This window comes from Heloderma suspectum, chromosome 6, assembly GCF_057233095.1.
Source record: "Heloderma suspectum isolate Gila_16-S chromosome 6, 16-S_ref, whole genome shotgun sequence".
Lineage (NCBI taxonomy): Eukaryota > Metazoa > Chordata > Lepidosauria > Squamata > Helodermatidae > Heloderma > Heloderma suspectum.
The window spans coordinates 23,037,830-23,062,148 of record NC_139463.1 but is presented as its reverse complement, the minus strand read 5'-3'; the positions used below and the strand labels follow the sequence as shown (position 1 = coordinate 23,062,148).

The window sequence follows — 24,319 nt, the reverse complement described above, 5'->3', positions numbered from 1 at the left end:
AGCAGTTAAGAGGAGGATCAGGTCAGGAGGCTCTTGTCAGTGAGGTTCCTGATGAGGTGTGGATCCTCGGCCCAACCATGCTAGCCCTCGGGACCCCCCCCCCCTTGTGAACTGCTTTGGTGAGTTATTCGTAAGGATTTAGGTTCATGATAGTCATGTCTTAGCTAATTCTTTGTTTCACTGTATTTTAAAAGCAGGTGACCATTTACGAACTTTTCTCTGCTTGGTTCTTTAATCCATAAACATACTCAGGTGGAAACTGGAGTTGACAGAGTTCTTTATGTCTAGCTTGAAGTTGGCCTTGCCCCAGCACACCTTGCCCCAGCACACACTAACCTGGGTTTTAAGGAGTTTAAAGGAAACTCTGGACAAGGGACCTAGCCTACTCCCATGGAGTATTAGCTTGGATTTTCACATATCCAGGACATAAGAATCATTTAGAGATGTGAGTAAAGTGGCAGTAGTACCTCTAGACCAAGGGCATCTTGCTGCCTGGCCTACCTTGCAGGGCTGCAGGCTCCTGCTTGTCACAGCATATCACTGCATTTCTGCAGCTTCATCCCCTGTTGCCTTTATCTCTTTCCCTTCCCTCTGGCAGAATGCACACTGTAAGCTGGGGCCAGTCTTTTCTGCTTATCTTTCTCTGAAGAATGCCATGTAAGCTGAGGACAAATTCCAGAGAGGGAGCTGTGTTAGTCTGGTATGGCAAACATGTGCACCCAGAAAGGAGTCTTGTGGCATCCTCCTTGAAGACTAATAGAGTTGTTGAGCAGAAGCTTTTGTGGACATAGAGATGCATTCTGTGTTATGCTCAGTTGGCCAATACACACACAGATGGATGGATGGATGGAGAGAGAGAGAGAGAGAGAGAGAGAGAGAGAGATGGTAAACAATAAAGCCGCAAGGCCATGACATGCAAGAGATTCATCCTGTGACATTTCTAAGCAAACATCAAGGGTGCTTCCAGGCAGAAAGCTCCTAGCGCTACCAATTAAAAGGCATTGTGCAGCTACTTGAAAGGAACATAGGAAGCTGGCTGCCTCACACTGAGTCATACCATGGATCCATCTAGCCCAGTATTGTCAGCACTGACTGGAAGCAATGGCTTTCCAGGATTTCATGCAGGAGCCTTTCCTGCCCTAACTGAAGATGCCAGGGACTGAACCGGGGACCTTCTGAATACAAAGCACATACTACCCCACCGAACCACTGCCTCTCCGTCTTTCCGCCTGCAACGTATTTTTCTTGTGGCACGAAAAAAGATGGGAGAAGTGACTGGGAAAACATGGGAGGGTTAAAAATGGAAGATGGTGACAAAGACTTCCATGAACGAGGCAGGGTGATTGCACAATAAAAGCCTCATCTGGAAGCACCCCCAAATGAATACAAGATAAACACTGTGCTCAGATTATAAGGGTGGTGGTGGTGATGTCCACAGAGGGGCCCAGACCGTGTATCTTCTGTGCTCAGCACCTTATTATTGTTTTTGGAAGGCTACAGGGTGTGTGGATTTAATTCTGGGTCCCCTTCCCTTTCCCCCATAGTTTGAGCATGCGATCAGCACCAGCGATTGGCAACAATCAACCTTTCTAGCTTTCCTGTGTTAATTTATCATCTATAGTGGGTATTGCATTCATACATACATATGGAGAGAGAGAGACTGGAAAGGCCCTAACAAGGAATATGAGATGCCGTACTTTCAGTTTTTTCTGCTGTGCTGAGCTCGACGGCAGCTTCCCCTTTATCTGGACCCCATGTTTGCGTACATTCCCCACAACACAACCTCAGTTGCCACTTGAAAGGAAAAACCAAACAGCAAGCAAGGACTCTCGAGCTAAAGCAAACAGCTTGGCTTTGCCACTCGGCAGATCTCTGCAGTTAGCATCTAACCACCCACCAGACCACAAGTAACCCAGGAGGGACTCACATTCAAAGGCGGGCTTCCAAGCAACAAGGACAGGTGGCCTTCTGCTTTCAGCACCAGCTCCCAAGACCTGGCCTTGAGCATCCAGCCCCCTCCTCCACTCACCCCAAGGGGTTCCCCATCCATCAAACTTCTTAAACAAGCCAGGCCATTACTTTAATTCCAGCTGTGGATCCAGTTACACTCCCAGGCTGCTCCATTAGCTGCCAAAACAGAAACTGTCCCCTTGATAAGTGGGGGGGGGGGTGTAGGGAGGAATCCAAACCCAACAGGTTGCTGTGGAAACACATTCCAGCCCATGGGGCTGAGTCTTTGGGGGTCAGGGTTCTGACCTTGTGGATGGCCTCAGGCCCGCACATTGTGCTCGGTGCTCATGAATGATGGCAGATGCTCCTCGGGGCAGCACTGTTGTCAATCTGGAGAGATCCCACTCAAGGCACTCCTGCCTTGACACCTGTGCAACGGAAAGGTGGCCTCATAGCAGGCTTCTGACCTCCTCTCTTGCTGAAATGGGTTCATTGTTGGCATTTCATGGGAGTTTGGGAGCCCGAGGGTCCAGGTGATTGGGTGGAGAATCCGAGGGATGTGACGATACAACCAGAGAGATGAGGGATCTCTCTCTCTCTCTCTCTCTCTCTCTCTCTCTCTCTGTTCTGATTCAGCAGCCTGTCTCCACCCCAAACCGCATTCTAAATCCACCTAGAGCAGCCAGTAATGAATCACCCAAAAGAGGACAGAAAGTTCCATGTGTCCATTTATATGTATAGATGCACTTTTAGATATAACGATTATAAGTTAAATAGAAATACAATACTTCTCACCATAGTGTGGAAGGCTGTGACCAGGTGACCTGTTTTCCTGCTTGCTCAGTCTGCTGCCCAGGTGGTAACTGTTGATGGGCAACTGTCTTTATGGTTCTTTAACTTTAAACTGGAATGGGACTGAGAAGCTCTACGAATGGAGGACAGCTTCAAATAAAGGATGGTCCTCTGGCAGCCCTTAAAATAGAGGACTGTCCGCTGTAAAAGAGGACATGTCACCACCCTACCCCCCCTTCAATAAAATAAATGATTAAAACAAAATAAATGGAACATAAACAATAGCCAAAATAGACAAAAAATTATATTTCCTTGGTCCCAAGCAGTGAACTTCTACAGAACAATCCATTGGTCATCTAAAACTTGCCTAGTTCTGTGCACACTCTCATTCATTTCTCAGTGATTTGGTTTACTTACTTTATGCCTGAGGTGTTGCAGGTTTGCATAACCTTTGCATGTGCTAATTCATATGTACAGATGCAAACTTAGAAACAATCGCTAGATTTCAACGAGAAGCATGATACATCTCATGGTAGTAGGGAAGATTGTGAGCGGCTGACCTGAGTGCCTGCTCAGTCTCTTCCCAAAGTGCCAGCTGGACTGGTGAAGGGCAGCTCCAAGGCCCCTGCTGGCTGGCTGTTCTGTGAGGGTTCTTTATCTTCAACTGGACTTGGACTGGACAGCCTTTCAAATAGAGGCCTGTCCTCTGTAAAGTAGGACACAAAGCTACCCTGGTGAATGGACGCATCTTGGTTGTAGTGCACATGCGTGCACACTTCCATATATGAGGAGTAGATGCTTTTTGACTACTCAGGGGTGGGTGGAGTTACGAGAGGTCTGGGTGGCCAGGACGTGATGCCCTGTAATTTTAGCTGTCTCAGCAGTGGGTGGGGCATGGGGGCTTGTGGTTCGTTAGGGAGCAGAGCCTGGAAATCATGATATGGGGTCATTAAACACAGAACTCAAATGCCCAGGTCAAATCCTGCAGCAAATCTGATGAAGGCCTTATGACATTTCTGCAAGGCTGCTGGCTTTCCCAGCACTTTCCCCCAAACTGACAGAGCTCAAGCCTGTGAGACCTGACTCCTAATATTGTCCAATTTCAAATTTATGCTGGGCAGGCCTGGATCTCCTCAAATTGCCTCCATGCCAGACATCTTCTAGCCTCAATCCCACTTCTATCTCACAAGCACGGTTCTTCATAAGCCCAGTATATCTGCTTCTAACCTTGCGCTGTATGTTTACATTTCTCCTCTACAACCATCAACTTGCATTGCCTTTTATAGGCTGCTCTTACTACACACATCGCACTGTTATTATAAACAAGGCCCTGGTCGTCTGGGCATACCGGTCACTGGCACATGCCAAGGCTGCTCTGAAGCAAACGGCAGCACTGCCCTTAACATGCAGCACCTTGCAAAGGGCTTTTGTGACAGCCTTGGCATTTCACAGCTTTGACTCCACAAGGCTCTGCTCTTCAGTTCAGCGGACTTAAGGAGACAAGGGAACATCTTTTTGAGGGCATGCAGTATGCAGAAACTAAGGATGGGTTAATCTGTCAATTTCAGTACCAGTTAGTTTCTCGTTTTCCCAGTCTTAAATTCGGTTCCCCCCAAATGTTGAGAACGTTTTCCAATCTTAACTTCAGATTGCCTTGAACTTTGTGGAAAAAGTTCCCATGAAAATTTTGACACATTTTTGTGTGCATTTCACCTAATACATATATTTTTGTACACACTTTTGCCTAACATACAGGAGTGATTTATTTGCCAGCCATTTTCCTAATCTAATGCATTTGTGAATTGTTATTTTCACTAATATTTGCTTTTTTGTGTGCACTTTCCCCTAATATACAAATTTATGTTCGGATCTTTTGTTCGGAGAACTCCATTGCAGCTTTCGGTAAAGTGCAAATTTGGAAGGATAACTGAGTTTTGGTTTGTGTATTGGTCCAAGAATACCTAAAATAATTTCTCCCCTATCCTCAGCAGGTATGTATCATAGTTAACCTGCATATCTGCTATGGGAAGATTGAGGATCAAATTACTCCTGATGACAGCAGACCTATTTAAATTTAGGTTTGCCCTGACCATGTCTAAAATGGGGAAGAGGGCCCAATTTTAAGAGCAAAAAGGCCGAGTGGGTGAGGGAAACTGAACCCTTTCTCATTGCCCTGGGTTACATTCTGGAAGAGTGCGTGATGGTGGAGAAAAGTGCCTGGGGGACAAGTGCTAAGAGGAAGAAAGGGGAAACTTCCCTCCACCATGCACCCATTTTGCTTTCAAAATAATAAGAACAATGCTTAGCTTTCAGCACTTCAAGGTTTGTTCAAAGCAGTTCACGTTATCATGCTGTAATCTTCACAACAACCCTATAAGGTAGGTGAGTATTATTATCCCCACATTATAGATCATGGGACTGAGAGTTTCCAGATGAGGTGTGATTCAAACTGGAGACTACCTGATTTAGAGTCTCTTGGCTACTGTCATTCCCTCTAGCAGCAAACTCAGGTGGTGAGTGCTGACAGACCTGGAGCCAAGATGGGGCTACTGAAAAATGAGAGGGAGCTTTTAGCATGCTTGGGTGAATCTGGAGGTTTGCAGAAGTATAAAAAAAATCCTTTAAAAATCCATCACACACCATTGTAAGAGGGCAAAACAAATCCCAAAGCCCAGTGAGATCTGTGCATGCTCAATAGACATGGAATGTTGAGTGTCAGTTGGAAAAGAAAATAGAAAACTTTCCAGGGTGGGGAGGGATGACCTGCTGGTGGAGGGTGTGGCTGGGTGAATGGAACCCTGAAGAGAAACATTAATGTGTGGAGTGGCTCCTTTACCCATGACATGTCTATTCATGTGAAACTTTTTCAGCATGAGGGGTTGCTCTTTTTATTCCAACCCTGTGACTGGGCCTCTGTTTGTTTTTAATATTTGGCTTATTTCATATAGCGAGGAAACGTGGGCATTTATTTTTCTACGGGAATGTCAGGAGGTATTTTCCTTGGCGTGTGGCGGTGCGCAAGGCTGTTGCCATGTAGTAGTTCGCATGCCAGAATGTGAACGTTCTTGGCGTTTTCTGCTCTTAGGGGATGGCAGGAGGTATTGTTTTGGCCAAAAATATGGAAACAGTCAGTTCACGTCCATCTGAAAGAATTCTTTTCTTCAAAAAGGGAGCTGTATACTAATCATCTACAGGCCAGAGAACCACAGTGATGACCTAGTTTGCCCTAGTGACCAGAATGGTGTTTTGCTTACAGCTTCAATTCCAGTCATCATTTCTGATTGAACTTCAGCATTTCTAGGTTTCATTAAATTCAGGAATTGTCAAGGCTAGCAAATGACTGCAGCTTCCTAACTGAATAGGGTTGTCTCTCCTTTCCCCCACTTTCTGGCAGCACTGTTCTTTAACCCTGGCATGAAAGACCAGAAACCCAACAGATTCAACCTTTCCCCATGATAGGGAAAAGCTTCACCTGCTGAATTTCTGTCTGCCCCATGCAGCTGTTAAAGACATGGACTTTCTGCCCAGGGGGCTGGGGGTGGGGGGAGGTGCTTTTTCAGGTGCCAGGTGAAGAACTTTTTATTTTCCCAACATTTTAGAGTTCTAGTATTTTAACTTTGCTGTTTTAAAACTGTTGCTGTATTTTAAATCTCTGCATTGCTGCTAGGTTTTATTCTGGTTGTATTTCTATATTGTAGTTTTAAGCTTTTATATTTTATACTGTTTTTATTCTGTACTTTGTGGTTTTAATTTTTTTGACCTGCTGAGAGAGCTTTGGCTATTGAGTGGTATAAAAATGAAATGAAATGAATGAATGAATAAATAAATAAATAAATTTATATCCCACCTTTTTCCTCCAAGGAGCCCAAGGCAGCATATATGATTCCCCACCTCTTCATTTTATCCTCACAACAACCCTGTGAGGTAGGTTAGGCTGAGAGTCAGTGATTGGCTGAAAGTCACCCAGTGACTTTTGAGTCGAGACTTGAACCCGGGTCTCTCCAATCCCAGTGCAACACTCTAACTATGCTGTCTCTCAGTGACTCTTCAGGGTTTCAGATAGGGGAATTTACTAGCCCTACCTGGAGATGACAGGGATTCAACCTGGGACTTGATACATACAAAGCATGTGTTCTGCAATTGAGCTATGACCCTTCCCTATATTTGTATAATGTGTCAAAACTCAGGAAATGAAGTCACACATAAAGTCTGTTAATCAGCCAGACTCAGATTGATCCTGGAATATTAGTCAGGGCTGGGTTCTAGAGAGTATATTCTATGCAAAAATCAAGCAATCCCCCCACCCCCTTCCCAACTGACTCATGTTCTGAATTGAACATAAACCATGCAACTGAATAAACATATTTGTAAATGTGCTTGTTTGTTGCAATATTGTTCTCTTAGCATGTTTTATTCTGAGCCCAGTTCTTGACCTTTTGCAGAATGTGGTCTGTTTTTGAAAGCAGCATAGTTATGGCAGGAAGCAAGGAATACGTTAGTGATGAGGTACTGGGTACATGGATAGGGAAACCTCATATGAAGGAAGGTCAGGCAACTGTGGAAGGCACCATAATTCCAGTGGTTGGAGCCATTAGCAGATATGAACATGAGAAGAGCCCTGCTGGATCAGACCAAGGATCCATCTAGTCCAGCATTCTGTTCACGCAGTGGCCAACCAGCTGTCAACCAGGAAATCACAAGCAGAACATGAGTGCAACAGCACCCTCCCGCCTATGTTCCCCAGCAACTGGCGTACATAGGCACACCGCCTCTGATACTGGAGGTAGCACATAGCCATCAAGCCTAGTAGCTGTTGGTAGACTTCTCCTCCAGTAATTTGTCTAACCCCCTTTTAAAGCCATCCAAATTGGTGGCCATAATTACATCTTATGATAGCAAATTCCATAGTTTAACTGTGTGCTGTGTGATGAAGTCTTTCCTTTTATCTGTCTTGAGTCTCTCACCAATCAGCTTCATGGGATGACCCCATTGGGTTCTCATATTATGAGAGAGGAAGAAAAAAGATTCCCTATCCACATTCTCCACACCATGCATAATTTTGAACACCCCATCATGTCTCCCCTTACCCTTACAATCCCAGCTGTTATAACCTTTCCTCATAGGGGAGATGCTCCAGCCCCTTAATCATCTTAGTTGCCCTTTTCTGCACTTCTTCCAGATACCATTTGCATGGTTTCAAACATTATCTCCCTTTCCTTGAGGACTAGAATCTCCTTGGTTTTAAAACTGAGAATGCTGAGATTCTCATGCATCCATGCTTCAGTGTCAAAGAGGTGATTCTGCAGGAAGTTCTAGGCACAGAGCATTACAATACATGCACGTATCTATATATGTGCAATTACGATACGAACATGCACGTTACACTGTCTGAGAAAAAAAAATCCTCAGACCTTTTGCACAGATTCACCCTGCCTGATATCCCATCTCCGATTGTGGTTAGTTCTCTCTGGTGCTTTGGAAGGAAGATAAACAGAGGGAAGGCACAACATTTCAGGGGTGAAAATCCTTCCATAATAAACATTTGATGCAGCAGGTCCATCATGCTGTGGACTCTTTCTGCCATAACACACCTGGCAAGCATGATTTTTGAGCTTTTCCAGGTACATTTCCGTGACTGTATATAATGTAATGTGTACTTTGACCTATTTGCAATTTACCCTCGGGGAGGGAGCCATGGCTTAGTGGCAGAGGACATGTGTACAAGGTCCCATGTCCAATGCTTGGCATTTCCAGGTAGGCTGGGAAAACTCTTTATCAGGCCTGCTGCAGAACCACTGCCAGACTGTGCAGAGAGCACTGAGCTAGATGGAACATAGGAAGCTGCCTTATACTGAGTCAGACCATTTGGTCCATCTAGCCCAGTATTGTCAACACTGACTGGCAGCAGCTCTCCAGGGTTCCAGGCAGGGACTTTTCCTGCCTCACCTGGAGAGGCCAGGGATCAAACTTGGGACCTTCTGCATGCAAAGCAGATGCTGTACCACTGAGCTCTGGTCCCTCCCCTTGGACCAACTTCCTACAATGATCTCAATATGAAGCGCTTGAAGCACGAGCAAACAAGCACCCAACTCGCCCCCCACATCTTACAGTAGGTAGCTCTGCACATAGCTGAGCACAGGTAAGGGCTGCTGACATGCCAACAATGCCCGTCCCTGTTCACCTGTACCTGGAATGCTCACACAGCAATGACGGCATATTCCACGCCCACCACCCGACCTATTACCCCTCATTTTAGCTATGATATACAACAGGGGTGGGGAACCAGTGGTCCACTAGATGTTGGTGGACTCCAGCTCCAATCAGCCCCTGCCAACATGGCCAAATGTCAGGGGTGATGGGAGTTGTAGCCCAACAACATCTGGAGGGCCATGGGTACCCCACCCCTGATATGTAAGAAAGGTGATATTTCCCTCTATCCCCTGGAAAGGCACCAAATATCCCCAAACCCAATGAAACAAGCCGCCTCTGGGAGTCTGAGCGCTGAGGACTGTACCATACCTATTCAAAGATGGATGACACCTTCACCCCCTTAACTCATCCACCACTCCAAGCATACTCTAATTTGTCCAGCAAAGGGATATTGGTGGGGGTGGGGAGCATACATTTGCCTTTTATCAGGATAATGAATCCAGGCAAATCACCTGGGCTGTTTTTAGTTACCTCAGTGCCCCAATGGACTTGCACCTGCTAATGCTGGGCTGCAGATGGGTCCCGGAAGGCTCCATTTCGACTGAGAGCAAGCTCTTTGCATCTGAAATGCAGACAGGATCTTGGCTCTTTCCAGCACCTGTCACTCACATTACCCTTAGCGTGAAGAGATCCCCTCGAAGTATGGAGGACTCCCTTACAGATCTGCAGGGCTTTCTCACAGAATGTACCCAAGGAGGCTTTTAGACTAGAAAAGGAGCCGTCATCAAATCTGGTTCCCCAGAGCCTTCTGAGAGGGTCCCATGGTCCCTCGAGCTTGTTTCTGTGCCTTCCGTTGCCGACCGTACGAGGCAGCCCTGCGATACGATTTAGGTACTCTCAGGAATGTATTCCCTTCTGCGCTTCTGAAGCGAAGCGTAAGAGCCAGCTCAGTTCAGCTCTCCCGTTGCAGGCAGCCCGCGCAGTTCTCAGAGCAAATATTTTCCTAGAGGTTCGGTTGTCGACAGGCTGCTCGCTTCACAGAAAAACGGCGGGGGGAGGAGGCAAGGGGAAAGAAGGGAAGCTTCAGCTCAGGTTGGCCACCCTCTCTGTACATACCTGAGGAACCCAGGGAAAGAAGGTGAAGAAGAAAACAAAACAGGGAAGGGGTAAAGATTTGCCTCAGTTAACTCACTGACTTTTCCTCCACAAAGCTGAAGTGGTCACTTACCTCCAGCTCCGTCAGTAAATTCCTGTCCACTGTCCAAGGCTCCCCCTGTTCAAATCACGCCTCTAAGGCACCAGACACTTTTCTTAATGTTTCCTTCAAAGCAGAACCCACCCACCCCCATCCCACCATGGCTCCTTGCCCAGTTGCTTTCCATGTGGAGCCAAGAAAACCTCACTCAATGAGAAAACAAAATTACTTGGGAATGATGTGAGCAGGAGGAATGGTTCTCGTCTTTTGGGTTTTTAGACTCCATACCATCCGGGAATGCAGCAGAGTGGGACTGTATATGGTTGGGGGGGGGGGTGAGAAGGGGGGGCAAGTGAGAGAGAGAGAGAAAGAGAGAGAGAGAAAACTCTAAAATTGACAACACATGGCTGTTCCTTATCCTAGGGCCTAGTAAATAGGTCTTTCATGCTGGGCCAGTTGCCATGGCAACAAACATGCAGGAAATATTCCAGATAACTAGAATAGTGGCAAAAACATGTGTTTTGGATAAAACATCCCCCCCTCCTTCTCCCATGGCTTTATTCATTTGGCTGCTCAACACAAGCTTGTCTTTCAGGGTAGACACCTTTCTTGTGTCTGGCAGGGGTCAGAGGCCAACCCTTGCCGCGACTAAGAAGATGAGACCCATGTTTTTTCTCCAGGGGAGAAAAGAAGAAAAAAAAAGAGAGAGGTTTCTTCCTGTGGCCCCTGTCTTCGGATGAAATTGAACAAAGATGGTGAGAACTTTCAGAAGCTACTCTCTTCTGCTAATTGGCTCCTAGCAGAGGAAAGAGAGGCTTGTGGTTTCAGGCCTTAGTTGGCCGACCAACCTTGAGTTCAATGTTTGGACCCCTATGTGACCTTGGCTGAGTTGTGGACATCTCAGTCTTTATTCTTTATGACAAGACTAGTGAATGGACCCAGCTTCAGTATAGATCCAGTATAGCCCTTTGTTTGATACAGGGAAGGCTTCAAGCAGATTTACACAGCTGTATGCAAAGCTATAGGCTGGTTAGGGAAGTCTACCACCTAGTGACTGAAGATGGCACTGCAGACTTCAAACGCATGGACATATTTAAATTAATTTAAATTAATTGATGCATGTAAAACATCCAAATAACCCTGAAGTGCACACCTTTAGGGGACCCTTAGTATGCATGCCAAGTTTCTGGCATCTAAGAGTCATGGTCTTGGTGGTATGGTGCTGACAGACAAACGGTCACTCATCCTCTTGTATTATTATAGACAGAGGAGACTAATAGTTATCTAAAACAAAGGATGACTTACCTCTGTATTTTAGGAAGCATTTATCTTCTTCAGATACTAGTCTGTGCACATTTTGAACAATCTGACCCCTTCACAGATAGTCAAATTATATAGCATAGTTGGTATCACGTAGCAATGGGGCTTCCCAGATATGCCGCATAAACTTGGGTGTTAAAAAGTCATTGATCAAAGAGGGGCTGAGGAAAATGGCACTTCTTGAAAGAGCTGCCAACAGGCAGGTTTGCAGTGGTGCTCTGTTTCTCAGAAAGAACATGTAATAGCATTACAATAATGTTTGTCTGAAACACACAAAGCATCCTATAACTCCCAGTTGCTGCTTTTCCTTGTTGCAACTGAGATTGTGAACTTAAAAAAAAAAAAAAGTTTATTTTTCTTGTAACACACACTTCCATACCAGTGGGACTCGAAGCCAACATGGATTTGTCAAAAACAAGTCCTGACAGACAAATCTGATCTTGTTTTTTGATCAAGTAACCTCTCTTGTGGACCGTGGGAATGCTGTAGACATCATATACCTCGACTTCAGCAAAGCTTTCGACAAAGTGCCCCATGATATCCTGATGAGCAAACTAGCTCAAAGTGGGCTAGATGAAACAACGATCCGGTGGATCCACAGTTGGCTACAGAATCGGACTCAAAGAGTGCTTATCAATGGGACCTTCTCAAGCTGGGGAGAGGTAATGAGCGGGGTACCGCAGGGCTCAGACCTGGGCCCAGTGCTCTTCCACATTTTTATGAATGACTTGGAGGAGGAGGTGCAGGGAATGCTGATCAAATTTGCAGATGACACAAAATTGGGCGGGATAGCTAATACTTTGGAAGACAGAAACAAAATTCAAAGTGATCTGGATAGACTGGAGCGCTGGGCAGAAAACAACAGAATGACATTTAATAGGGATAAATGCCAAGTTCTGCACCTAGGAAAAAGAAACCGAATGCACAGTTACAAGATGGGAGATATGTGGCTCAACAACACTACAAGCGAGAAGGATCTTGGAATTGTTGTCCATCACAAGCTGAATATGAGCCAACAATGTGATGTGGCTGCAAAAAAGGCCAATGCTCTTTTGAGCTGCATTAATAGAAGCATAGCTTCCAAATCCCAGGAACTACTAGTTCCCTTCTACTCAGCACTGGTTAGGCGTCATCTGGAGTACTGTGTCCAGTTCTGGGCACCACACTTTAAGAAGGATGCAGACAAACTGGAGAGGGTTCACAGGAGGGCAACAAAGATGATCAGAGGACTGGAAACAAAGCCCTATGAAGAGAGACTGAAAGAACTGGGCATGTTTAGCCTCAAGAAGAGAAGACTGAGGGGAGATAGGATAGCACTCTTCAAGTACTTGAAAGGTTGTCACAGAGAAGAAGGCCAGGATCTCTTCTTGATCATCCCAGAGTGCAGGACACGGAATAATGGGCTCAAGTGACAGGAAGCCAGATTCCGGCTGAACATCAGGAGAAACGTCCTGACTGTTAGAGCAATACGACAATGGAACCTATTACCTAGGGAGGTGGTGGGCTGTCCCACACTGGAAGCGTTCAAGACGAGGCTGGACAGCCATCTGTCAGGGATGCTCTGACTTGGATTCCTGCATTGAGCAGGGGGTTGGACTCGATGGCCTTGTAGGCCCCTTCCAACCCTACTATTCTATGATTCTATTATTCTTTTTTAACCTCCAGTGGTTAAAAAACCAGGCACAGGCTACTCTAGAACCATCAGAAAGCTAGACACAAAAAGGTAGGGATGTTGGAGAAATCCTCCACGGACCCCAATGAGGCCGGATTCTATTGAATCCGTCCCCCTGAAGTCCGTGGAGGATTGGATCTCCTACCTTGTCTTGCAGTGTGAAGTCCTCGCTGGCGGATCCTCCCTACCGCCGGCTCCAAAGACCCAGCGATACAGCTACCATGGCTGTATCGCTGGACTGTGGACGCAAATGGCATCTGCTACGCCATTTGTGTCCCTGCTCTTTAATGTAATAGGCTACGTAAAGATTTACATAGCCTATCACGGTAAAGTGCAGGGACACAAATGGCATCCGCTACGCCGGACGCCATTTGCAGACCAAGACTGGCTGTGGCCGGCCCCGGCTGGCGGCTCCGCAGACTTGCTGCAGAGTGGAGCTGGCCGGGGAGGATTCCGGAGGGAGTACCGGATTGTTTTTCCCCCCTGCAGACCCCCCAGTGGACACAGGTAAGTGGGGTTCGTACACCCCTACAAAAAGGGAAAAGAAGCTATGGAAGGACAAGACTCTCCAGTGGTGGTGACCTGCAAGGTGTGTGCAATGTTTGTTTTCTTGCCTGAGAACAACATGTTGTACATGTGCAACAAGTGCAAGTTGATCACACTGTTGGAAGAAAAAGTAAGACGACTGGAGTGGTGACTGTCAACCCTCCAGGGAATGAGAACATGAAGAGTTCTTGGATCGAACGGTGCAACTACAGCAGCAAAGTGAAGAACAGAAGCTTGAAGAGCAACAGCAAGCTGAGGCAGAAGAGGGAAGTGCTGAGGTGAGGAAAAATGCAGTAGAGGATACTTCTTGGAAAAGGGTGACAGGAGCAGAAGAACTAGAAGCCACTCTGCACCCGTGGAAGCAGTGGAACCATGGAACCGTTTCCAGGTACTTGTTGAGGATGAGACCGGAGGACAGCCCACAGAAGAAGAATTACAGGGGAACCTACATGAGAGTGAGCAAGAGGCTGAAGGTCATTCAAGCAGAGGTGATGAAACCAAGGCCTACAACAAAGAGAAGAGAATAGTAGTAGTAGTGGGAGACTTCTTGCTGCGTGGGATCGAAACCCAAGTATGTCACGAAGACCCATGGACTTGCCAGGTATGCTGTTTCCCGAGAGGATGGATTAGAGACCTGACTGAAGGGATGCCTACACTCATAAAGCCCACTGATAGGTATCCCTTTCTTCTCATCCATGTGGGAACAAATGATACTGCCAAGTGGAGCTACAAAGAAATCACATCAGACTTTGAAGCTTTGGGAAGGAAACTTAAGAACTTTGGGGCACAGATAGTTTTCTCATCCATCCTTCCAGTAGTTAGAAGAGGGATAGAAAGGGAATGAAAAATACTCCGGGTGAATGACTGGCTATGAAGGTGGTGCCGACGAGAGAGATTTGGATTCTGGGACCACAGGCTATACTTCCTGGAAGATGGGCTGTTGGCAAGGGACGTGTTGCACCTCACAAAGGCTGGGAAGAATGTGTTTGGCTACAGCATGAAGAACTTTATCAGGAGGGCTTTAAACTGAATCCTATGGGGAAGGGAGACGTAAAGTTTGGGGTAACAATGGATGAAGGCTCATGCACCGCAACGGGGAGAACACCTCTAATAGTGCCCAATGATAGTCTTCAGACACATGTAGGAAGAAAGCCAGACTATGAAGCACATGGACTTCAGTGTCTATATACTAATGCCCAGAGTATGGGAAACAAACAGAACAAACTTGAACTCTTAATACAGGAGGGAAATTATGACTTGATAGGTGTAACTGAGACTTGGTGGGATGACTCTTATGACTGGAATACAGCGATTGAAGGATATAACTTGTTCAAAAAGAACAGGAGGAACAGAAAGGGAGGTGAGGTTGCACTATATGTTAAAAATACTTATCTCTGCACAGAAATATAGGAGGATGAGCTTGGTAGCCCCATCAAGAGCATCTGGGTTAAAATAAATGGAGCAAAGAATAAAAGGAACATGGTGGTTGGAGTCTACTACCAGCCACCCAATCAAGGAGAAGATGAGGATGAAACTTTTGAAAAGCAAATAGCCAGTGTTTCAAGGAAGCATGATGTAGTAGTAATGGGGGACTTCAATTTCCCTGATATTTGTTGGGAGACAAATTCTGCAAAACATGGCCCCTCCAGGAAATTGCTGACTTGTGTAGAGGATAACTTCCTCCTACAGAAAGTAGAAGAAGGAACTAGAAGATTGGCTATCCTTGACTGGATCCTAACCAACAGAGATGACTTAGTGGATAAAGTAGCAGTTACAGGAACTCTGGGGGGAAGCGACCATGTTATACTTGAGTTCTTGGTTCTAAAGGAAGCAAAAGCCGAATGTAGCCAAAAGTGTACCCTGGATTTTAGGAAAGCCGATTTTAATAAACTCAGAACAATGATAAGTAAGATCCCATGGCAAGCGACTCTAATGAGAAAAGGAGTCCAAGGCGGGTGGGAGTTTTTAAAAAAGGAAATTCTAAAGACACAATTACAAACAATTCCAACAAGAAAAAAAGGTGGAAGACAACAGAAGAAGCCAATGTGGCTTCACAAAAAGGTTAGCGATGGCCTGAACCCCCCCACACACACATATAGGAAGTGGAAGGAAGGACAAGTAACAAAGGAAGAGTACAGGCAGGTAGCACAGAATTGCAGGGATGGCGTCAGGAAGGCTAAAGCTGAGAACGAGCTGAGGTTAGCGAGGGATGCTAAGAACAACAAAAAGTCTTTCTTCAAGCTATGTGCATAGTAAAAGGCAGAGGAAAGAAATGGTGGTTCAGCTATTAAATAAGGATGGCAAAATGATAACAGATAACAAAGAAAAGGCAGAAGTGCTCAATTCCTACTTTGGCTCAGTCTTCTCCCAAAAGAGGGTCTATGACCCCCCTGGAAAAGGCGAATAACAGGCTGAAGGGGCAGGATTGCAGCTTGGGATTGATAGGCATATGGTCAAGGAAAACTTCATTACTTTGAATGAGTTCAAATCTCCAGGGCCAGATGAAATGCATCCTAGAGGAATAAAGGAACTGGCAGAAGAGCTCTCAGAACCACTGTCTATTCTCTTTGAGAAATCATGGAGGACGGGTGAAGTGCCAGATGACTGGAGGAGGGCTAATGTTGTCCCTATCTTCAAAAAGGGCAAAAAGGAGGAATCTGGGAACTACAGACCAGTCAGTCTGACATCAATCCCTGGGAAAATTCTGGAGCAGATTATAAAGCAATCATTCTGTAAGCACCTTGAAAACAATGCAGTGATTACTTGAAGCCATCATGGATTTGTCGAGAACAAATCCTGCCAGACAAATCTGATCTCGTTTTTTGATCAGGTAACCTCCCTTGTGGACTGTGGGAATGCTGTGGATATCATATACTTTGACTTCAGCAAAGCTTTCGACAAAGTGCCCCATGATATCCTGATGAGCGAAATAGCTCAAAGTGGGCTAGATGAAACAACGATCAGGTGGATCCACAGTTGGCTACAGAATCGGACTCAAAGAGTGCTTATCAATGGGACCTTCTCAAGCTGGGGAGAGGTAACGAGTGGGGTACCGCAGGGCTCAGTCCTGGGCCCAGTGCTCTTCAACATTTTTATGAATGACTTGGAGGAGGAGGTGCAGGGAATGCTGATCAAATTTGCAGATGACACAAAATTGGGCAGGATGGCTAATACCTTGGAAGACAGAAACAAAATTCAAAGTGATCTGGATAGACTGGAGCGCTGGGCAGAAAACAACAGAATGACATTTAATAGGGATAAATGCCAAGTTCTGCACCTAGGAAAAAGAAACCGAATGCACAGTTACAAGATGGGAGATATGTGGCTCAACAACACTACAAATGAGAAGGATCTTGGAATTGTTGTCCATCACAAGCTGACTATGAGCCAACAATGTGATGTGGCTGCAAAATGGCAAATGCTCTTTTGGGCTGCATTAATAGAAGCATAGCTTCCAAATCCCAGGAAGTACTAGTTCCCCTCTACTCAGCACTGGTTAGGCCTCATCTGGAGTACTGTGTCCAGTTCTGGGCACTGCACTTTAAGAAGGATGCAGACAAGCTGGAGACGGTTCAGAGGAGGGCAACAAAGATGAGAAGGGAACTGGAAACAAAGCCCTATGCAGAGAAAGAACTGGGCATGTTTAGCCTTGAGAAGAGAAGACTGAGAGGAGATAGGATAGTGCTCTTCAAGTACTTGGAAGGTTGTCACAGAGAGGAAGGCCAGGATCTCTTCTTGGTCATCCCACAATGCGGGATACTGAATCATGGGCTGAAGTGACAGGAAGCCAGATTCCAGCTGAACATCAGGAAAAATTTCCTGAGTGTTAGAGCAATGTGACAATGGCACCAGTTACCTAGGGAGGCAGTGGGCTCTCCCACACTGGAGGCAATCAAGATGAGGCTGGACAGCCATCTGTCAGGGATACTGTGACTTGGATTCCTGCATTGAGCAGGGGGGTTGGATTTGATAGTCTTATAGGCCCCTTCCAACCCTACTATTCTATGATTCTATGATTCTACCACGAATTTAATAGTGTCACCAGGATCCAGATAAAGTTGCCACAGGATGATCCACACAGCAGACTACCAGTTGGACATCCCTCGCATAGGGTATGATGGTATGGTAAAAGAAACAGTCCTTTTACTACCTGTGCAGTGCAATCCTATGCATGTCTACTCAAAGAATGACCCATTGCTTTTAATGGGGCTTACTCCCAAGTAAGTATGCATTGGAATGCAGCCTTAATTCTCTTCTTCATCCTTCTCTTCTATCAGTTTTTTCTATTTCACCCCAAGCAAGGCTTTGTCGAATACTTTCTTGATTGTCTTGACTGTTCATTCTTCATCGCAATGTTCTTATTTATTTATTTAAGATATTTCTCTGCTGCCTTTCAGGGCGAAAGCCCTCCTAAGGTGGCTTATAGCAATAATATACATTATTGTTAAAAGATTAAAAGCGACAAAAACATAAAAATAAAAACAACAATAAAAGCCAACAATAAAACCAGCAACAATGTTAACAGCAGTAAGACCAACGCTAGCAGTTATATCATGAGAAGGCCAAGGTAAACTAATATGTTTTCAAGGCCTTCTTAAAAGCCTGCAATGATGGAGCATGGTGGGCCTCCGATGGCAGTTTGTTCCAAAGTGTGGGGCTACTGCAGAGAAGGCCCTCTCCTGTGTGATCACCCACCTGACTGTTCTCATGGGTGGGCAAATGAGAAGAGCCTCTCTTTCTGATCGTAAGGTATGGGCAGGCTGATACGGGTGAAGGTGGTCCTTCAAGTAACTTGGTCCCAAACCATTTAAGGCTTTAAAGGTCAAAACCAACACTTTGAATTGGGCTTGGAAACACACCAGTAACCAGTGCAGCTGGTGCAGTATAGGCGTTATGTGATTGAATTGCCTCGCCCCCACCTACACTTGGGCGGCCGTATTCTGCAACAGCTGGAGTTTCTGAACAGTCTTCAAAGGCAGTCCCATGTATAGCACATTACAGTAGTCCAGCCTGGACATGACTAGTGCATGGATATCTGAGGCAAGGTCTGTCCTCTCCAGATAGGGCCTAAGCTGGTAAAAAGCACTCCTGGACGCCACAGCCACCTGGGTTCCCCCAGTTAGCTCAGAGTCCAGGAGGGCTCCTGGGCTGCGCATCTGGTCTTCCACGAGGAGTGCAATCCCATCTAAGGCCAGTTGTAAACCTCCATCCAAAGTAGTTGGTTTCCCAATCCACAGTACCTCCGTCTTGTCTGGATTAAGTTTCAGCTTGTTCACCCTCATGTTCTTCTGCCAGTACTAATTCTTCCTTGGTTGGTTTCTTCTTTGGTCACTTTATGTTTAGGGAGGACTTCCTCTTTTTCCCACCTCCAAGACTGTTCTGTGCTGGTTGGATCAAAAAAAAAATGTTTTTTTGTTTTTAAACAGAAAACAGTCCATACGTATCTTTGTGCACATAATTGAAATGGATGCATTAATTGATGCTTCCCCCCCTCCCCCAACTAAAATGTGTTTGTGTGCATTTTAGAAAAGTATGCAGTGTTTTCGGTGCATTTTTCAAATCTGCACATTTTGTCAAACACCTTTTTTTTTGCTTTTGTGGAAAAGAAAAGTCCAGAAATGTACGGATTTCTGACTGCAAATCAGAAGTCCAGAAATGGACAGATCACAAGTCCAGAAATGTATGGATTTCTGACTGCAAATTGCATCCATTTCCACGTTTGGTTCTGGGAGGTGCAGATTGGGTAAATCCATTAAGGGCGCAACCCTATGAATGTTTAGGCAGAAAAGCGTCCAACAACTCCCAGCATTCCCCAGCCACCCGTGCTGGCTGAGGAATGCTGGGCGTTGTTGGATGCTTTTCTGTCTAAACATGCATAGGGTTGTCCCCTTAAAAAAATTAGATGGAATGAATATCTCACCCATCCGTATTTATGTTGTGCTCTTTTGTCCCCTTAGGCACCTATTTCATGTGCAGATATTGATTCTGTTCTTAGTTCTGCTAAACCCCAGCTGGTCTTTTCTCCCATCTTGATTTCTCAGTCAGCGACTTAGCATATATCTCTTCCCTTCCATCCTTTCTTAACTGTTTGTAATTGAATGGTGTAAGTCTGAGAACCAGTGTGGTGTAGTGGCTAGAGCGTTGGACTACACATGAGAAGACCTGTCTTCTAGTCTCAACTCAGCCATGAAGCTCACTGGGTAACGTTTGGCTACTCACTGACTCTCAGCTTAACCTACCTCACAGGGTTGTTGTGAGGATAAAATGGAGAGGAAGAGGATCATGTATGCCAGCTTGGGCTCCTTGGAGGTAAGGTCGGATATAACTGTAATAAATAAAGAAATAATTCTGGTATAATCATATAATTTTAAAAAATCGTTTTAACATCTTCTTGTAGAATTCCATCTATTCTTAAGCAAGCTATTGTTCCTCCAATCTTTAAAAAAACCCTCTTGGGTTCTTTCTAACTATTGTCATATTTCTCTTCTCATTTCTATCAAGGTTCTTTGAAAGGATTGTTTATTCTCAATGTCTAATATTTCAGCTGTTTCCCCATTCTTATTACTATACAGAATGTGCTTTGTAAGATTGCCAGTTACTTTTACAATAAAATATTCTCCTGGATTTTTCTTCTGCATTTGGCTTTATTGATTATGCTATGCTTTTGTCATCTCATCTGTTTACTCTAAGTTTTACTGGTTCAGTTCTTTATTCTTTAAGGTTGGTCTTAAATGGTTCATTTTCTTTTCATTTCCTTGTTATTCCTCCAGGTACTGTTCTTGGCCTATATTTGGTTAATAGGATCACTTTTATGAAGATGACATGAAGTTGTATCTTTCTGGTCCATTTATTCTTTTCTTCAAAATACATCAAGCAGATGGCTATTTCATCATGGATTTCCAGTTGTAAACTGAAAATCAAGAAGCAGACAACCAAATTCATTGCTTTTCCTTCAAAACCTTCTCTGTCTTCTTCTATCTTACTGTCTTTAGGCTATTGTGTACTTTATCCTAAACAGCAAGTCTGCAATCTTGGGCATATTTTTAACAGTCCTCATTCATTCATTCATTCATTCATTCATTTAATTTCTATACCGCCCAATAGCCGAAGCTCTCTTTTTTGCTCCTCAAACCGCTGCTCTTGATAAAACATGCCAGTTTTCCCTTCACATTACTTACAGTATCTTTCCATTTTTAATGGTTGATTCTGCTAAAACATTTATTTTGTCTCTTATTGTTTCTAGAATTGATTATTGTAATAATCCGGGGTCTTCCACCACTGATCTTCCATCATCAATTCTTTCTTTTATTTAAGGTAAAAGACAACTCATCCTTTACTTGTTGATTTCCTTCATGATGCTTTTAAAAAAATTGATATCTGGTACATTATTAGTCCTTTTCCCTTGTGTGACATGTTTTACTAAACTGTAAGCCTACAGGTAAGTCTATGTCTCTTTTAATTTTTATAAGGTGCCTACTATAGTGATAAGTATGATACAATTAATGGCATCTTATTAAAATAGTACCAACTTGGGCCTAGTGAATAGCCTAAGAAACTTCGGTGTTATGGAAGCAAAGCCAGTTATGTTCAGGGCAGTGATGTCGATGAGAAGCTCAAAGAAAGACTTGGAAGTATAATAAATAAAAATAAAGAAATAGTTAAAAATCTGTCATGCATTTGCTATTGACAGAACAAACAAATATGATAAAAGCCACAGAAAACAGCTGTTTAATAAGCATAAATAAACAGCACATAACTAGGCATGTAACTAATTCTTGAGAGCTTTTTGTGTGCTCATGAATTCAACTGCATTAAAAATCCACAATGTTGGCACTGGCCCAGCCCAGCTGACTATAAACGGAAACTGATTATTACAGAATGTTTGATGGGGTGGGGGGAGTTTTTCAATCTATTCCTACCCTATTCAGGCAAAAACACAAACAGAAGGTTGCGAAAGAAGACTGAAGTTATAACATCAGTTATCCAAAGAAAGGTTATTCTGTCTATGAAAAAACCTCCCAGAAACAGAATGTGCTTCAAAACTCCAAAGAATTCTAAATTTACAAGTGTAAATGGCTTCTGTTGAAGCTTTGTCAATTACAGGCAATTCAAAAGAGACCTCCTGTCTAATTTAGCCTCTTCCTGCTGTGCCATATGATAATCAAATTCATTTAAAAATGTGGCCAGTGTATGGGGCTGCCTGGCTGACATACACAAGGAAGTTATAGGTAGGCTCAGATGTATTGCTATCGATCACAAGATAAAATCCAAATTAACCTGCACATGACGGTGCTCATGTAGTACTCCTACGTGCAAGAGGAAAGATAAAGGGATGCCAAGGCAATCCATCAGCTTGGCCCCACATTTTCTGGTCCTAGATGAAAGGCAGCCTGGAATCATTAGCATCTTGGCTGGATTTGCTGATGCCAGCACTATCACTGGCCAAAGCAACAGGTGCATGGGGGAGGGGGGCTCCACCTGCACCTAATGACCATCTGATGGCAATAAAGCTGTCTCTTTCACACTCTTATTGATCTTGAGCCCAATCCTCAAGTCTTTGATCCGGCACTAGCCAGCAAAACTTTCTGGCAGGAACTGTGACCATTTGTCTCCAGTAAAATATGATCTTGAATTGAAAGCAATGATGTCCCTTAAAAAACACACCTGCAGTGGGAATGTTATAGGCGGGTCCATCTGTGAAAGCTCCTGACTGCATATAGGGAACAGCCAAATCCTAACCTTCCCTGCTCTGATATAAACGTGGACTGGCTCTGCTCCATCCATTTGGGACTGGGTTTTCACCTCACCACTGTGTTTGTCAGTCCAGAGTCACAGCATTTAGGTCAGTGGCCCACGTTCTTATCAGTCGTGAACCATCACATCATCTGGACTTGGCCAGTGTAGATTTCTGTCCTTACTGTTGTAGTGGAACCAGGGGTTGCAGGATCAAGGTGCTAGGAGATTTTTATTAGCAGGAGCAATGATGTCAGCTGCCACCCCTCTCAGGCTTCCTGTTCCCTCTGAGCTTAGCTGCAATCCACACAGCAGCTGGGGATGGGGAATCAATTTTATATTGATATATATATATCTAAGAGGCCAACAGCTACGATCACAACAGTTCAAAATGTACCCCAGTGAGGTGTAAAGTATGAAAATGAATTATCAAAAGAAATGGGGAAAGGATCTGGGCATTTCTATCACAGAAAAAGTGTGGAATTTGCAAGGAGAAAACATAGGTAAAATATTGATTGCAGCAAATTTGAAACAGAACTTCTATAACACAGTGCATCAGTGGTATTTGGCACCGCAATTGAAGATGATTTACAGTTTATCCCAAGGTCCTTGCTGGAGATGCGGAAAAGCTCATGCAGATTAAATGCATTTTGGAGCTGTGATCAAATTAAAAGCTTTTGGCATTTAGTATTGTATTATATTGTTTTTTTGGGGTGGCGGGGTGGCCTTTGAATGTGTGTTTGTTTTCAAGTCAGGCTCTTTATTATTGTATGAGTGAGAGGGAAGTGATTTCATACCACAAGGTGAGAGCTGATACTGAATTGTGCCCCCCCCCCCACTCCCCGGGTGAGAGATAGGATGTTTGGCTTGACTGTTTTATTCTGCTGAATGCTGCTGGGTTTGATGTCTTTTTGGGGACAAAGTCAGCATTATATGTGTAGGGGAGGCAATAACAGTGTTGGGGGGCATGGGGAGATATGGTGCTGGCAGAGCAAAAAATCATAGGAGAAGGGAGGGCAGGTATTTTACACCTATCCAGCCTTCTGGTTGCCCTGTCAGCCCAGGTGCCTTGGGCAGCGGGCCAAGCCACCCGCAGAAACTTTGCCTGCTCCTTTGCAATGCCAGGGCAGTCTGGAATAAGATCATAACCATCCATGATTTAATCTTGGACGAAAAGGCTGACCCGCTATGCATTACAGAGACTTGGCTGGGGGAGATAAGCAGGCCTGTATGGGCACAGCTTCTCCTGGTTGGGTACTTGGTGGTAGAGCAGGTAAGGAGAAGTGGACGGGGAGGCGGCATAGCGGTGGTCCACAAATATAACATCCCCCTGACCAGACTCACTGTGAAGGAACTGGCTCACGTCGAGTGTGTATACCTCGGCCTCGGGACTAGGGACAGACTGGGGATTCTGTTAGTGTACTGGCCACCCTGCTGCCTAACAGAGTCCCTAACTGAGCTCACAGAGCTACACTTGGAGCTGGTGTTGGAGTCGCCCAGGCTTTTAGTCCTGGGCGACTTCAACATCACCCTCAAGTCCAGCTTGCCAAGTGCAGCTCAGGAGTTTATGGTGACCATGACAACCATGGGCCTATCCCAGGTGGTCAAGGGGCCAACACATGAAGCTGGTCACATGCTCGATTTGATCTTTTGCTCCAATTGGGAGAATGATCCGTGGGTGGAGGTTCTCTCTGTCTCCAAGTTGTCATGGATGAATCACTGTCTAGTCAGGTCTGGTATCACGGCTACTACCCACCTCCGCAGGGGTGGAAGACCAATTAAGATGGTCTGCCCCCAAAGGCTGATGTGATTCCAAAATTTGTGATTCCAAAATGCCTCAGGGGGTTTCTTGGCTGGTGCCACCATCATCCCTGCCGAGGCCCTGGTCTCTGTGTGGAATGAAGATCTGACCAGAGTTATTGACACGGTCGCTCCTAGATGTCCTCTCTTACCCGCTTTCA

General features: G+C 45.0%; 1 long non-coding RNA gene across 1 annotated transcript in view; it reads left to right on the top strand.

Moving 5' to 3' along the window:
- The window catches only part of LOC146340534 (uncharacterized), a 112,483-nt gene that overhangs the window by 75,369 nt on the left and 12,795 nt on the right, over positions 1-24,319 (top strand). The window contains exon 4 of the long non-coding RNA XR_014783723.1: positions 20,869-20,939. This is a non-coding gene — a long non-coding RNA (uncharacterized LOC146340534). The remainder of the gene's footprint in view (positions 1-20,868; positions 20,940-24,319) is intronic.